General features: G+C 41.2%; 1 pseudogene across 1 annotated transcript; it reads left to right on the top strand.

Annotated features, from left to right (window-relative positions):
• Positions 1–253: 253 nt before the first annotated feature.
• LOC308634407 (heat shock factor-binding protein 1-like) lies at positions 254–539 on the top strand (annotated as a pseudogene). The gene has a single exon. The product of its transcript is annotated as a heat shock factor-binding protein 1-like (transcript).
• The last annotated feature ends 6,504 nt before the right edge of the window (positions 540–7,043 follow it).

Here is a 7,043-nt window from a genome sequence, read left to right as displayed (position 1 = left end):
TGAGAGTGTTCCATTTACCCCTTTCCCATCCCTTCTAATAAACTGTTAATCTGAGCGACCTGTCTGAAATCTTTCTGATTGACCAAAAGAATTGGGGCTTAAAGGGGGGAGGTCTTCATATTGCTTCAGTTTCCTGGAAGGCCCAGCCCTGTAACACTTATCACTCATTCTTTCTTGAAAGAGCCTTTATTGGTGGACAAATGAAGTGTGGGTGATGGTCTGAGACATTGTAGCCAAACTGGGAACTGAGGACATGGCCGAGACTGATCTCAAGATAGTGCATGACTTCACCATGGTGGTGCAGACACTCCTGCAGCAGATGCAAGATAAATTTCAGGCCACATACAAGCACATATTTGGAAGAATTAACGGTACGAGTAGTCACCTTGATGATCTGTGGAAAAATATCACAGACCTCCTGACACTGGGCTGGGGTAGAAGAACTGGAAGGTGAAAACATGATACCTGCTACACAAAAGAGTTGTAGGTTGCTAATTACACTGGAACACCTTTTTCCAAGCCAAGAGAAGACAGAATGACATTTTTGCAACTAACTACTATGTGTAAACAAGTTTTTATGTTATAGTGCATTCTTACCACATACTATGCAATTAGTTTTTAGAGTGATCTCTCTCTCCTGACCTCCAGGTTTGGAACTTGGTCAGTTGTGCTCTTTGTTATTAAACACAAAAATTTTGGTGGTTCCTGTGAAGGAAAAAAAAAATGAAGAAGAAAGAATGAGACTGTGTGCTCTTTTGCTGGTGCACAGCCTGCCCTTCCCTCTGTGATTATCATACTTACAGAAGCCATGCGGTATTTGTTCCATCCTGTATCTTCCTTATCTCCCTCACTAGACCTTGCAGGTATTCCCCAAGGGCCAGTCCTTGCGCAGCTGCTCTAGCTTCATCTCACCTCTGAGGCACTAATTTTTTTCTGGCCCAGAGTTTCCCCCCATGGCCCCTGATCTGAATTTCCAATACTAGCTGGGTATTTCATTGCCACCCCAAGTTCCATGTGTCCAATATTGAATAGTTCACAAGCTGTTAATGATCCACTTCCTCCTGGCTATGAGTCACAGGGGCTTCTCCCAGTCTCTTCCACTCCATATCTAATCAGTCTCTTTGTCCTATTGATTTTCCCAGTTCTCATTGAAATGGCTTATTTACTCACTTCCAAATACACCTCGAACTTTTCCACTGCAAATATTATTGTATGCAGTTTGCTCAACCAAGACTACTTTCCTACTTGCTTATTCAAATGCTCCAAGAAGGGGCACGAGCCCCACCTATGGCTTGCCAACTTCTCTCCCAAGCAATCTACTTTTCTTCATTGTCCCAGCAAAAGTAGATGTCCTTTATGGAAAGGATCAAATACTCCTTCTTATGGTAAGAAATTCTTTGTTGTTCTTGAAACCCTTTATTGTTATTCAATCACTCTCATTTACATGGCTATTTATATTTCCAGTTAGCTTATAGATTCCTTGAAGACAGAAGTCATGTCTTAAAATGCCATTGTACTGTGCACAGAGCCTCTATAGACCAGATGTTTCAGCACACTAGTTGGTTGTTAGCTTTGCACTGCATCTAACTAGTGACAAGGAGTGATCCAATTTATAGGGTGTGGAAATGGGCCCCACTTCCTGTTAGGAGGAGCTACAAAGTCACATTGCAAAGAAAATGGAAACAGGGATGGTGGAGAATCCCAGCTATTTTCGCACTCAATCTGCCCCAGAATTAGACAGTCCTGGTTTGAAACTGGACAAATTCTTTAACCATTCTGAGCCACTTTTTCCTCAGTTGGAAAAGACGTATTGTGCAAGTTGAATAAAATAACACATAAGGCCTGGGACATGATAGGTACTCAAAAAATATCCTCACAACTCTCCCTCCAAGTAATTGCTCTTAACATTAAAGAAATTAATTAATTTTATTTAAATAAAATTTGGGGAAACAAAATGCTAAAACCAAGACATATTTCCAGAAAAAAAATGACAGAAGAGATGAGTCTGAATACATTAACTAGAAAGTAGCCTGATGTTAGTGAATGAAGAAGAGGAAGAGGAAGAAGAGGAGGAGGAGGGAGGAGGGAGGAGGGGGAGGAGAAGAAAAAGCCCATGTGCTGACCCAATGAGATCAAGAAAAGGTAGGACAGAAAGTTTGTGGGTCAGACCATGGGGAGTTTATCACTTTCCTTTTTTCATATTCCAGAGCTGGTTGGAGCGAGAGAGAATTTGGGAGATATAGAAAAAGAGACTGAGTCTCAAAAGAGAAGTGCCCATGAGCAGCTGGAATTCAGGAAACACTAAGGAACTTATAAAATGCAAAATAAACATTTCTGAGCAACCCAGAACTTATCCTCAGCCTGTGCCCTTGGCTGGCACCCTTGACCCATGCCTTTGCGTGCAAAAAGTAACCGGAGGGCAAGTAATAGCAAGCACAGGGAAAACTGGCACAAAATTAAGTAACTACCCTCTGACTCCACCTCTGGTCCAGCCCCTTGCTCCTTTCTCTATATAAATATCAACACCCCAAACCAATGCCTTGCGGTCTCTCTCTCTGAAGATGGTCCATTCTCCCTTGAATATGTGTTGCTTGCTTTACCATCAAAATGTCTCTCCCTTGAGACAACCTGCAATCTCTCTTGAATGTACATCTGCTTTCTTTGATAAATTTGTCTTTATCTCTGACTGGCACACGCCGAAATTCTTTTCTATCACAAATGATAAGGACCTCACTTGTCTCGAATCAAGGTCCCCTTCTACTAGAACTGCTCTGGTGACAGGAGGACTAGATGAGTAAATTTTCTTCATCTCTCGTTCTCCACACATTTATTCTTATTCTAGACATATCCTCAGAAGGGTTTTAGATGGCCCAGAGAGCACTTTAAACTGCACAGCAGCACCCAGCTAGGACACTATTGATGTCAGGGATGAAGTATTGGGTTACATGTGGGTTCTGCCAGTGGTTGCTGGCTTTGTTCATGATAAATGCTTCATAAACACTAAGTGAATGGATCTATTAGAGAAGAACAACAGTGGTGATCAATAAAGGTGACACATAACTGGCATTCACTCATTCTGCAAAGATTTATTACATTTCTATTCTGTGGGCCTTCGGGAGTGGTAAATGGGTCAGAAGATTCCTGTCATCAAATAGTTTATTCTCTATGTGTTCAAGGAAGGGATTTTGTATTTTCAAGTAACATTTATTAAATGCTATGCTTCAATTACTGTGCTAAACACTTTTCAAGTTTAAATCCTATTGAACCTTCACCAAGGTCTTATGAAGAAGGGAAATAAATGCACTAACTCAAGTTCTGAGTTGTTGTGTAACTTACTCAAGGGCACCCAGCTAGCAAGAGATAGAGCTGAGCCTTAAACCCAGATCCGATGCCAAAACTTGGGTTCTTGATGACTATGGCTAGATTTATGGGGGGTGGAGCTTTGTGGGAAAACTGGGATACTTATTTTTCATTTTCTTATTTTTTTAGTTTTACTATTTTTTTAAATTTTCTTATGAAAGTTTGAAATAGAAAAAATTGGAAGAATTCCACCACGAATATCTCTATGTTTTTACCTAGATTCTAGGTCAATATTTTAGAAAATTTGATTTATTACACAGCTATCCATCTCTCTCTACCCATTAATCATCTTATACTTTTGATGCCTTTCAAAACAAGTTACAGACACCAATAGAAGTTGAGATTGGAATTTGACCTTGAAGGATGTGGTCAGATCTCTACAGGCAGAAGAGAGGGAAAGGAGAGGCCATGCAGACATGGGAAAGAATATGGGTAAAACCTAGGCACTGTGATTTCATGAAATAAGAAGGTTGTGAACAAAGGGTGATGGTTAGTGTCCAGGAGCATGGTAATAAAGAAGGCTGGATGAAAGAAGCCAACCAGAAAATTATTTTCATTTCAGTGAAGTAAATATGGGAAATAGGAACCACCAGAGTTTCTGGTAGAAAGAATGCTGGGGGGGCTGGGGATGTGGCTCAAGCGGTAGCGCGCTCGCCTGGCATGCGTGCGGCCCGGGTTCGATCCTCAGCACCACATACCAACAAAGATGTTGTGTCTGCCAAGAACTAAAAAATAAATATTAAAAATTCTCTCTCTCTTTCTCTCTCTCTCCTCTCTCACTCTCTCTTTAAAAAAAAAAAAAGAAAGAAAGAATGCTGGGCACAAATAGTGTCAGGAAGGTTAGTTGTGGAGACGAGCAGGGAGAAACTGAAGTAATGGAACCCTGGCTATTCTAGTGCGCCATGCATGAGGGAATCTGAGACTGCAGAGCCCTATCAATAGACGGGGAGATAAAACTGTTAAGAAAATGTAATATAAGAAGTGTAGTGATGTTTAAATTAAAGAATAATATTTTCTAACAAATAGTAATTCAAAATAAGACAATCTAAATTTCATTTTCCAAAAAAAAAAAATGTTGTTTCACCTGTAATTTTTCAGAGAACCCCTCACCTTGATAGGAGCTTTATAAACCAGTAGTGGACCTCTGTATGGTTTGGATTGGAGGTTCCCCCCAAAAGCTCTTGTCTGAGACAATGCAAGAAGGTTTAGAGGAGAAATGATTGGATCATGAGACCCTTAATCCAATCAGTGAATTAATTCCCTGATGGGATTAACTGAGTGGTGACTGGCCTTCGGTAGGTCTGGCTGGAGGAGGTGAGTCACTGGGGGTGTGGCTTTGGGGGGTGTTTGTATCTGGTGAGTGGTGTCTCTGCTTTCTGATCATTATGTGAGCCGATTCCCTCTTCTACACTCTTCTGCCATGATGTTCAGTCTCACCTTGAACCAGGGGGAATGGAGCCAGCTGTCTATAGCCTGAGACCTCAAATAAACATTTCCTCCTCTAAAGTTGTTCTTATCAGCACAAAAGCTGTCTAAAACAACATCCATGTCCTTCCAGTGGTGGTCCAGGTCAAGCTTCAGCCACTTTCCCTTTGTCATCTCTGGGTTTATCCCTGAAGCACTCAGAGAAGGCACTATGTCCTCCTCCAGTTTTGTGCTCACCCCATAGGGACATTTAGCAGTGTCAGAGGACAATTTTGATTGTCTTGATGATGGGGTTACTATTGGAATTTAATAGGTAGAGAGAGACCAGGGATGCTGTGGAATGTTCTACAATGTACAGGGCAGCCTCACAGTAAAGGAATCACCAAGTCCAAAGTATCAATAGTTCAGAGATTGACAGTAACCTAATTGGTACAGAGGTTGGGATAAGTTGCTGCTCAATCAATGTTTTTGGAATGATAATAATGGTCTCATTTTGTAGATGAGAAATCTGAGGGTCAGACTTTAAGAAATTTCCTAGGCTCATACTGCTAAAAAGTGGTAGAAAGATTTTTATTTTGGTCCTCTGATTGTAAAGTCAACATCTTTCAGTTATACCATGATTCCAGGAAGAAGAAAAATGGATTGAAATGATTCCATGACTTCAAGTCATCACAGATGGAGAATTTTAGCATCAGAGATCAAGACAGTGAGGTTGGAAAGGAGAAACTTGAGTTACTGAGGAGCAAAGAGAACAAGGCTGTGATAACTTCAGTTCCTGACATTTTAAAATTTGAAGTGATGTTGTGGGGGTGGGGGGGGGAGAATGCAAGTGGAAACATCCACTGGGTGTCTGGTGACAAGAAGTGGAGTTCAGAGGGAGGTCAGAACTGGAAATGCAGTGTTGCTGACAGCAGTCATGAGAAGGGGAATTGAGATATGTATCCAGAAAGGAGAGCAGGGGCTGCGGATGTGGCTCAGTGGAAGAGCACTTGCCTGACATGTATGAGGCTCTGGGTTTGATCCCAGCACCACCAAAAATAAATCAACAAATAATAAATAGAGTCAAGAAATAGGCGCTGACTTCTAAGAAAATGCTGATAAGTGAAGTAGTAAAAAAGGAAGTCAAAGAAAACAGTCAAGAGTGTGGATTTGAAAGGTGTCCAGAGGCCAAGATGTAAAGAAGTCAGATGAACAGTAGTCCAAGAGGACAGTTATTCAGAAATCTATGTTTCTTGATATCCAGATAAGAGTTTTGTAAGGGTCCGGCGGACCGTCGGAGAAAGAGACCACACAAGAGACTGGCTCCATGCAATTGGCAAAAGGGGATTTATTAATTCAGCATGCTGAGGTTCCAGGCTCACTCAGGAAGATAGAGCAGCCCAGAGCCCAGAGCAGAGGTCAAGCAGAGCTTAAGTACACTTTTTGGAGAGGGCAGGGGGCTTTGCATGCATCAGAACAAATCATCATGAGGCGCGGGAAAATTGAACAACAACTCTGAGACATGATTAGTCCATTCATTGGCGGGAACAGTCTGGGCAGGGGTGATTGGTCACTTCTAAGTGGGGTACACATTTAAACTGATTGGTTTTGGAGCCTAGATGCTTACGTGCCATGCTACCTGGAGCCCTTAGCTATTAAACAACCAGGGAATCAATGGAGATATTTACTGGGCAGTTCGGGTATTGTCCTAACAACTACAGAGATTACAGGTTCTGGGGGTAGCAGAGGAGTTGTAACAATGCCTTGTCTTTTTACTTTTAGCCCAGGCCTCGCCATTTAGAGACTTTACAATGCCCGGTCTTTTACACTTTAACTCAGACTTTTGCAGCTTAGAATCAGCTTAGAAATTTTACCTTTACAGTTTCATTATGTCTATGTATTGCCCTAGTTTGTGTAGCTGACAGAATAAAATACTTACGCCTTACTTAGGCTGCTTGTAGTTATTCTTAAAATCCGTATTAGTCTTAAAAATGAAATTTCTAATTCCATTTAGGCAAAAGCCTTAAGCTTCCATCCCAACCTCCAACCTTTTGGTAGCTTTCATTCTGATGTAAACACTCCAAATTCTCCTTATCTGGAGCCAATGTTCTTTTTATTTATTTTTTTTCTCTCTCTTTCTCTGCTGACCAAATAACAAGAGCAAACAATTCCTTCCATAATGGATGTACCCTAAGGTGAATGCTTCTCAGAACCTCATCTGAAAATTAATTGCACTGGTGGTACAATAGGATTTTAGTTAAGATACTTGTTATTTATTG

This window comes from Spermophilus citellus (assembly GCF_964194105.1).
Source record: "Spermophilus citellus genome assembly, chromosome: 15".
Lineage (NCBI taxonomy): Eukaryota > Metazoa > Chordata > Mammalia > Rodentia > Sciuridae > Spermophilus > Spermophilus citellus.
This window is presented reverse-complemented; position numbering and strand designations above follow the sequence as displayed.